Below are 9,575 nucleotides of genomic sequence, written 5' to 3'. Positions count from 1 at the left end.
GACGCTTAAAATATGAGACTTTCCCAGCGTAAAAATTCTACTGTTACATTGGCAATAATAGTCGTGAACTTTTTTCATTCAAAATGGGCTTGGGGAAGACGAAAGAATGGAAATATTTGTCAGAAAACCAAAGCAGAATTTGTTGTCAATTTGAAGTTTATTCTACGCTTGAAGCACATTACAAAGACGGAGGAAACGACAGTAGAAGAAACTGGACCCGTTTAGATCGCTATCTGAACAATTTACCGTACAATAAATGCATACCATTGCTACCGACCTCGCTAGATCCGCTGCTTGTGCTATGATTCTTAATTATCCAGCAAAACTTCACAAGACACGATGAGACTTTTCAACCGTGTTATCGGGCTGCCAAATCATTCAGGCAAGTCCACTTCACTTTCAAGAGCGATCAAGCACAGTGACATTCATTTCCAGCTTAAATAAACTCCTCACCTTGAAGTTCTTTACAGAGCCGTAATTTTAGCATTTCTTTTAGTTTTTGCCAAACTTTCCGTATTTTTCTGTAAGATTTACGCGGAATCGCTTTCGTCGACACGGCGCTACTTGCCACAAATTTTACTTGAACTCTTATAACACGAATTTTGATTGGTTCACGTGTTGTCAAATGCGCGTTTTGAGAAAATCTATTTCAATCAAGAAGTAAATAAACCAAATCCCTTTCATTTTTCGAATTATTTTTGAAAAAAATATTTTATAAAAGCAATAGAGGACTTTTTTCCGTGTTTACATAGCCTCATCTAAACACGAGGGGGGTTGGGAGAATTCGAGACAGTTATGCAAACCCGAGACGCAGTCGAGGGTTTGCATAACTTTCGAGAATTCTCCCAACCACCCGAGTGGGAGTCCTCTATTGCTTAAATAGTAGCGGAGCTCCTCAGCGCGCGCCAGCGCGCGGAGCGGAGCACCATGGGTAATGCGGGTACGAGAGAATTTTTGTAAACCCAGGAGGCCGAAAAAATTTGGTGCGTACGCCCGACCGCGCGCGCGCGTACAGACTCTCGGGGAGGGGGAGGGGAGTCCCAAGGCAACCCAAGCAGAGGGGGGAGGGGAGACAATCTTCTGCCTCCTTCGTTAACCAGAAATGAGTGAGGTAATCGACTAAGATCTTTGATATTGGACATCCATTTTATGGTCAATTGACAGCTGTCAAAACAACGTATCCGCTGACCAGTATCACATGACCATATCGCGGGCTCAGGTTTAGAACTAGTCAAGGACGCGTGTTTTTTTGAAGTTGACCGCTGACCAAGTGATAGCATTGCTATTGGTCCGCGGGCGCAAGTACTTTTCCATGGTCAGTCCATTTAGATTTACATGAAGGACAAAGTGAACAACCCGGTCAGTTTGAAAGCTGAACGAAGCACAAGGAGAAACCGAGCAGGAAAAAGAAATGTCTACGTAAATATTTCTCGGTCTACCCCGTCTAAAGGCTTTACACATCATGGAAGTTATGGCAAACGATAAGGGCTTACGGGGAGATCCGAAAAAATGGCACAGGTGGAGAGCGAGCGAGTTTCTACCGTTTCGGCGGCTGACCAGCTCTAGTAATTGAGCTAAACGCAATTAACTGAAGTGAAGGAAAAAAGAAGTGTCAATAGCTACACGGATGGAAAAGGCTGAAATAGACCTTCGCAGATAATTCAAAGGTCGGTGGTGCTGGAGTAAGTTATAATTTATAGCTTACACATATCATGTACAACGCGGTTGGATAATAATACGAAAAACTGCGGCCGCTTCGCCTCCGATTAATTCATGAGCTGGTTGAAAGCTTTGCCCTGCTGAATTGCTGTGAATTGACAAGCATTCTCCGACTTCAAATATGAGGTAACAAACTTTGACTTTACTGAATACACTAAGTCCATGTTTTTTGTGAAAATCTGTAATTATATGCTTACACATGTACTACGCGGTTGGATAATACGAAAAACTGCGGCCGCTTCGCCTCCGATTAATTCATGAGCTGTTAATGACTTAATGTTTTTATTTAAACTCCCAGCTAAACTTAGTGTTTTAGTTTTTTTAATTCATCTATTTATTCTTATTTACTCGCTGTTGGAATTCGTTTGAACGAACTATTTTAGGGTCGTGGACGAATACGCTAAAAGATCGTTACGTTGCGAATTTCTTGCGTTGACACGTTTTTACCACACCTTAGCAGAAACAAAAAAAAAACTCAGTTTATTTCCACATAAAACTATCTTAGTTAATTATTTTGAGTAATTTTATAAAACACAATTGTTCGCTCTACTTGTAATTCATGCCATTTTAGACACTGTATGCAGCTGTGTATGCAAACTTACATTGACTATCACCATGACAGTGTTGAATGTGTATCTTTGCAATGGCAATGTTTTTTCTATACAAGTAAGTTAACAAGAAATCTCCAAGTAGAAAAGCTAAATATCCCATTGTAGGAAGGAAGGGTCACTACACTGAGTGTATAAACGAAAGAGGCTAATATTATTATATTTGATGAGATCCATTAAATAAGACAGAATTTTTTATAAATTCTTTTTATAAACAGGGCCATTAATTAGAGCTAGTGTGGTGGTTTTTAATAGATTATTATGTCAATCCTTCTTTTAGGTAGTGTTATATTCTGCCATTAAGCCGCAATGAATGAACAATACCTACAGTCAAGTTTTGTTGAACTTGGTATAGAATGCTCTGTGCAAAGTGGACAACAGCAAAGTAAATCAGGTATCTAGTTTATATTAGTTATAATTGAAATATGTCTTTATTCAGTTTCGTTCTTTTTTTACCCAGCTGCTTTAATCTGCATTTGGTTGCTGCTGATCTTCTTACTTTGTGAAATATTTGCATTCATTATTCAACTCCTCAATGGAGGTTGCCTATTCACCGAGTTAGGATTTCAAATTGGATTTTGAGTTAGGATTTTGAGTTGGATTTACAAGTTCGATTTTCCAGTTGGATTTCTAGTTGGATTTCGAGTTAAGATTTCGAGTTGGATTTCAAGTTAGGATTTCGAGTTGGATTTTTGAGTTGGATTTTGGAGTTGGATTTCGAGTTAGATTTCGAGTTAGGATTTCGAGTTGGATTTTCAAGTTGCTTACCGTACTAAGCACTCCGGTTAGCCTACTATACACGCCAGTTAGCTTACTATGCACTCCGGTTAGCCTACTACACACTCCTGTTAGCCTACTATTCATTTTGGTTAGCCTACTATGCACTCCAGTTAGCCTGTTTATGGTTAGCTTTCAATAATTGTAATGGGTTTTGCTTTGTCAAAAAAAATCCAACTCGAAATCCTAACTCGAAAATCCAACTCGAAAATCCAATTCGAAAATCCAACTCGAAATCCTTACTCGAAATCCAACTCGAAAATCCAACTAGTAATCCTAACTCAAAAATCCAACTCGAAAATCCAACTCGAAAATCCAACTTGTAATCCTAACTCAAAAATCCAACTCGAAAATCCAACTCAAAAATCCAACTTGAAATCCTAACTCGAAATCCTAACTCGGGAGTTAGTTTGTCTCTCTTCAATGACATTCAAAACAACTACAATGTATTAGTAGACAATTTAAATAATTAATATTTCACTAAAAGTATGTTTTCACGAAATGCCTAGATCTTGTACCAGAAAATATCTATACCCTAGCCTCACTGTGGAAGGTTTAATGGTTTGAATGTCACCTCCCCTCACAAACTCCTCACAAATTCCAATGTGTGGTTATGGCAGAAATCCATGGCCAGCTCATCCTCAGTGTATGAACCAGTGAAACAAGGCATCAAAGAGGCTCAAAACAACATGGAGCAGGAAAACAATAGCTTCAAAACAGACATTTTTCACAGGTTCTTATACCAAGGAAAACCCAAATATTCAGATCCATCCCATGTAAGGTCAATAGAAGTTCCAAAAGGGCTAGCGGGAGGGGGAGGGGGGTTGATTAAAGGCCAAACCTTTTAATTACCGGTAAGAGGGGGTGTTAGGGTTTGCAGTGATGCTTTGAGTTTATTAAAATATTTAGTTGACTTTGCAGTTATCAGTAAAAAAAATAGTCTGTGCTGATCCATCTCTGTTAAATATCTAATGGATCCTTTTGCATCCAGTGGTTTGGCTTCAGTTAAACAAGCTCAAGTTAAGTGTTTTGTTTTATAAATTATTGATATTGATGACAATTAATCAATTTTAATTTAATATGTGGCATTTGACTTTTTTCAGGGTTAGCATGAGTTGCAGAGTTTGCAGTGCCACAGACACAAAAACAGACAAGGACAAGGACATAAATAGAAAACAGGAAAGATTAAATCCAGCTCGATGTTTGGGTGTCGTCATGATGCTATTTTTAAGAGACTAGTAAATTACATATAAATTAAAATCAAGAAAAGCTGCAAATAAGCAAAATTTAGATTTTAAATGTTAACCTATTTACAGTGTACTTCAGAAAACGACTTCTTGATTGACCTGTCACTTTCACATCTTGTTAGATGTAACAAGGGCATTATGAAGTGATCTTTTCAAAAATATGCAGCGAAAACAGTAACAGCAGAAATGGTGGTAGTTTAAAATTGCTATTTTCAATGTTTTGACTGGTAAGAAACCACATGTGACCAAGCTAAAATCTGTTTGGCAAGTTAACATGACCTGCAAGTGTCCAAATGTTTTGAGCCCTCAACTACACAGGACTTACATGTAGTTGTCTAATTATATGATAAGATCTTTGGTTGACTTTGGGGGAAGTAGTGGAGTTACAAAGCAATGTAATTATTTGAATTTGGATTAGTTATGCTGAAACTGGTGGTACTGTAATTCTAAAGTATAGGTGAGTTTAAAACCGTTATTGCAAGCAATATACATTACCAATTTCATTCTTATGTATTGTATGCTGTGTACAATTTATAAGAACAGCTATATTTTTAAAATAAGTGAAATATTCTAAAGCCAGATAAAATTTGCAGTATCCATAAGGTACCATGTAGCAACCAAATTGTGACTCACTTGCTTACTTTGTGAACTCCATGACAAATGGGCAACATGACTCCATAAAGATGTGATGTTATGTTATAGATGTGATTGATGTTATATTTTTTCTTGCATAGTTTTATACACAAGCAGACATGATTCTATTTTTTTTCTGGGTAATCAAATAACAAAACTGAGTTTGAGACTCACAAACAATATTCTAGCTTCCCAGAATTTTTGCTTTTTTTCTGTAAGTGAAGTGAAACCCCTTAAGAGGAAGGGGAGTCAAAAGACATGTAAAAGTGAACAAGGTGCTATCTTCTTCTTTTCTTTTTTTTTTTCTTTTTTTTTTTTGGGGGGGGGGGGGGGGTTGGGGATGGGGTGACCCTGTTCGGTGGAATGACAGAATGTCACTTCTTTGTTTCCGGAGTTAGGTTCACCCCTGTTTGCTCGCAGTTAGCTTTATTCATCTGGTTTGCTTGCGGTTAGCTTTCACTCTAGTTTGCTTGTGGTTAGCTTTCACTCCGGTTTGCTTGGAGTTAGCTTGGTTTGGGCAACATGCTGTAAACCATTAGCTATAACCTCTGCCATTTCCATTCAAAATTAAAATATAGGCAAATAGTGAAAATGAAAATGAATAAATGAGTGAATGAAAAAAATTAAAATCAACCTTATTATAAATGTAGATGTTTGTTATTTCCTTTATACTCTAAATGTAAAGTGATTTTTTCTTTCTTTTAAAGCTGGTAAAGCAACAACAAAAATGCCTAATTTGCCATGTGATATGCCTATCTACCCCGACATGCAGCCCTACTCCTCCCTCCTTTTTTCTACATGAAGGTAACATAATTGCCCGTTTTGCAACATAATTTCCCATCCAGACTTCTTTATGATAATGCTTTCGGTGGAATTATAACATTTTGATTGATTTTGTTTGTTCTCTTATTTGGTGTTGCTGTACACGGTACCCGGAGGGGGGGATGGTACTCCCATATAAGAGCTATACGGGTATGTGCCGCTCAACATGGTATGCTTTTTGTCTCTCTGACTCTGAAACAGGGTATACAAATCACCCTTTTGACTCTGGAACAGGGTTGATTGTTTTCCCAGAATCCTGATTAAACACTATCAAGTATATAGCTATGAAACTCCGCTCCTTTCATCGCTTTATCTCCAAGCCACAGACGAAGTCAAGTGAGAGCTTTGTGATGTACGGTAGTGTTTTTATATCTATCTTCATATATTTCCATTGTGGATATTGCTGGAACAGGGTACCTACTTTGCAGTGTTTGTCTGGAACAGGGTCGCAAATTGAACCTTTTGTCTCTGGAACAGGTCGAGAGTCTCAGCAACGCAACGGCACACCCCCATAGTAAATTTTAGGGAGTACCCCCCCCCCCCACCCCGGACACGGTAAAAAAGAAATAAGGAAAAATATTAATTACCGTATTTTCTCGATTAAACGCCCCCGGCGTTTATTTCAAACTTGGCCCGATAGGGCCGGCGTTTATTTGAATTTAGGAGTTTTGTTAAGCCCTATGTTTCTAAGAAATGATTTTTATTCATTCTTTTTGACAGCTATATAATTAGACATTATTTTTAAAGCATATTAAACCGTTAATAATTGTGTAAGGGGTTTATTTTCAAATACAACTTGGAGACCCGGCGTTTATTCGGGGCCCGGCGTTTAATCGAGAAAATACGGTATTATTTATTAAAAAAATAAAACGAATATAAAATTCTTAGCCTTAAAGTTTTACAATGGCCAGAATTCAGAGTTCAATAAAGTGCAAAATAATTAACTGGGGAGCTCCGCTTTTAGGCTTGCCTAAATTTATATATTAGACGGTGAATTAACCAATCAAGTTGTGCTATAATTTTTTTTGTGTCTCAGACACAAATTTTGTGTCCGCGACGAATGTTGTGCGCGCGGAAAAACAGGGAAACATTTGTGTCCGTAACAAAAGTGTGCTCGATAGCCTTAATTCGTTACAACCCTTGTCCATTTTTTGTTTTATTATAAATACTTCTTTGGCGTTTTTCTACCGTAGAAAATTATTATTTTAAGGTTTCCTCTAATTTGAAAGAATTTTTTTTATTTATCCGAAAAATGACTCACAATATCCTGAAATGACTCCTTAAAGTTAACAATTTTACGAAAATTATTTGACAAAGTAACTTGTTCCCACACAAACGCTGCCAGTTCACGGCATGTTTGCGCCTCTCTTTCAAAGTGGCGGGCAGGGAATCTGCGTAAGCGTGCTGCGTGGTCAACTACTATGAGCTATTATAGCTACATTGTAAGAGTTAAAATGCAAATTGTTTAGTTTAACTAATTTTTCGTATTAAATATTCTTTTAAAACAATTATCTAATGGGGAGCCTTTCGGAGTTCAGAATTTCACGTTATAATCAGTTTGATAATGTGATGTGTTTTCTAGAATGCAGTGGTCCTTTTTGAAAGGGTTGTGGTATGAAAAACACTGTGTTTCGATCGTTTCTTTGCAAAAGGAATGCATTAACAGATCGTAGTTTTATTTTAAACCAGCTTGTCTGTCTAGCGAAAGAAACAAGCGAAAATAAATCGGTTGTTCTAGGAGGTTATCTATTAATTATTATTAAAAAATGTTGGTTAAGAGAGACGAAATCCTGTTTAGATAGGAACTGTAGGAATCAGATTCTTATTCGTGATTTATTTGTGTTTTTTTTTTTATAGCAGATTGAAAAATGGACCAGCTTTGGCCTAGTCGCGGTTTCGACCGAGTCAGTTTGTTGTAACGAGCCGAAAACGAAAGCCATATTTAATAGTTATAAGCGTTATAATTTTAATTCACTGCAGGCAGGCTGTGATCAAGAAAAGAAATGATATTGAATGATAAAAGAAAGACTGAAATCTAACATTCCTGGGGGATTTTTTAAGCCAACTTTAGCGCGCCATTCGTTATTAAACTGAGTGTCTTGCGGTTAAAACCATAATTGAATTTCGTGCTGGTTTAATTAGAAAATTTTAGCAAAATACTGTCAGAACTGTCATACTCCGTTTTACATTAACGACTGAACTGATTTCGGTTTCTGTTCATCAATTTGCTAGACCGGCCCTAAGTGAAAAATCATTTCATCTTTTAAGGATCATTTTTCTTCAAAACTGCAAGGATTTCTTAATGCCCAGTGCGCAGGTGTTCTTCACATCAAGGGAAAACACATTGCGAGGTGGCTTTTGGATCTCGCCAATTCAGGAGCGAAGAAAATTTCACAAGGGCATCTTTGAATGACATGTAGCAACGGTCATCTTTGAAAAAAAAACAAGATCAAGAAGTTAAATTTTCAAGACAGAGTATTTCGTCGGGTTTTGCTGTCGTTTAAAATTAGCAAGATCACATGAAGCTGTCAAAGTGGACGCTGACTTCTCTCGACATGAATGCTGAGCTGGCTTTTCTTGTATTTATTCTGTATTTTATCTTGTTTTTGGACTTGTACAACTCGCTCACGAACCCTTTGAATGCTGATGGTAGCAAAAAGCCCAAAAAATCCTGGTTATCGCGAAGAAATCACTGCTCGGACAAAATGGTAACACCTTATAAAAGGAACAGCTTGTTTACAAGGAGTTACGACTTCGAGAAGGACACTACAGTTAGTCTTGATGTTTTGAGCCATCAAGGCACTGTGCAACTGCGCTCAACAAACAGAATTTCGCAAAAGACTCGATCATGGGGTCGATCGTGAAAATGATAAACAGACTTAATGTGTATTTTGTCGCGTTTAAGCGGATAAAACGGAAAGATGATTTAAAAATTAAAACAATAGTAAGCCTGATTTATTGATGGCCTCCATACTGCAGCAAAATGGTTTCCAAAACCTATCATATACTTGGTGAGGTTTATGGCCGAATATATATGCATGTTGTCTTTGAGTTTTGTATGTTTATTCTGAAATTATCATCGTGGTGTTTTTCATTTTTCATTCCGCCGATAGCTTAGAAAACTACAGCATTGTTATTAATTTAAAAAAAGATACTAAATTAACAGAATTTATTTTACCACTGTCCGGTGATTGGTCATGATTGGAAATGAAAATTGTGGCCTTTCATAATTCAGCTGTTAATCTTCACATCATATTAGTGATGTCCAATCAAAATTTCAGAGAAGAAGAAAAACCTTTATTATCCTTTATTCTTAAAGTATTCAACGTGGCATATGCGGCGCACTTTTCTACATTATCCGACATTGTCTCGCTGGCAGGTGGAGAAAAATATTGAAAATTAACAAGGGAATATGTTATTAAAAAATATGTACAAAAGTTTTGGCACTGGCTTCTTAAAAACGTAAAAAGCAACGTTTCGTAAAAATGCTAGAAGACGTTTCGACCTAACAGCTTATTATAACCCCCCCCAACAAACCAACCACGACTCATCTTGGAAGCATGGTATTTCCAAAGAGACCCCAACTCAGGGAATTACCATGAAGACATTCCGGACATCTACGCTTCCCTTCGTTAGTTTGCTGTCTTCTAGCACGATAGCATATCTGCATAATTTGGAACCTTCATATTTATTGTTACGCTTTCCCATTCCACCAAACCGATGAAGACCTAAGTTTTTAGGTCGAAACGTCTTCTAGCATTTTGACGAA

General features: G+C 37.3%; 1 long non-coding RNA gene across 1 annotated transcript; it reads left to right on the top strand.

The window, feature by feature from the left end:
- Positions 1 to 892: 892 nt before the first annotated feature.
- Positions 893 to 5,633, top strand: LOC144644366 (uncharacterized). Its single transcript, XR_013569100.1, has 3 exons — positions 893 to 1,845; positions 2,608 to 2,721; positions 4,208 to 5,633. It is a non-coding gene; the product is annotated as an uncharacterized LOC144644366 (long non-coding RNA).
- Positions 5,634 to 9,575: the final 3,942 nt, after the last annotated feature.

The sequence above is a fragment of the Oculina patagonica genome, chromosome 2 (genome assembly GCF_052425735.1).
Source record: "Oculina patagonica isolate OP01 chromosome 2, crgOcupat, whole genome shotgun sequence".
In the NCBI taxonomy this organism is placed as follows: domain Eukaryota; kingdom Metazoa; phylum Cnidaria; class Anthozoa; order Scleractinia; family Oculinidae; genus Oculina; species Oculina patagonica.
The sequence above is the reverse complement of the archived record's forward strand: the minus strand, read 5'-3'. Positions and strand labels throughout refer to the sequence as shown.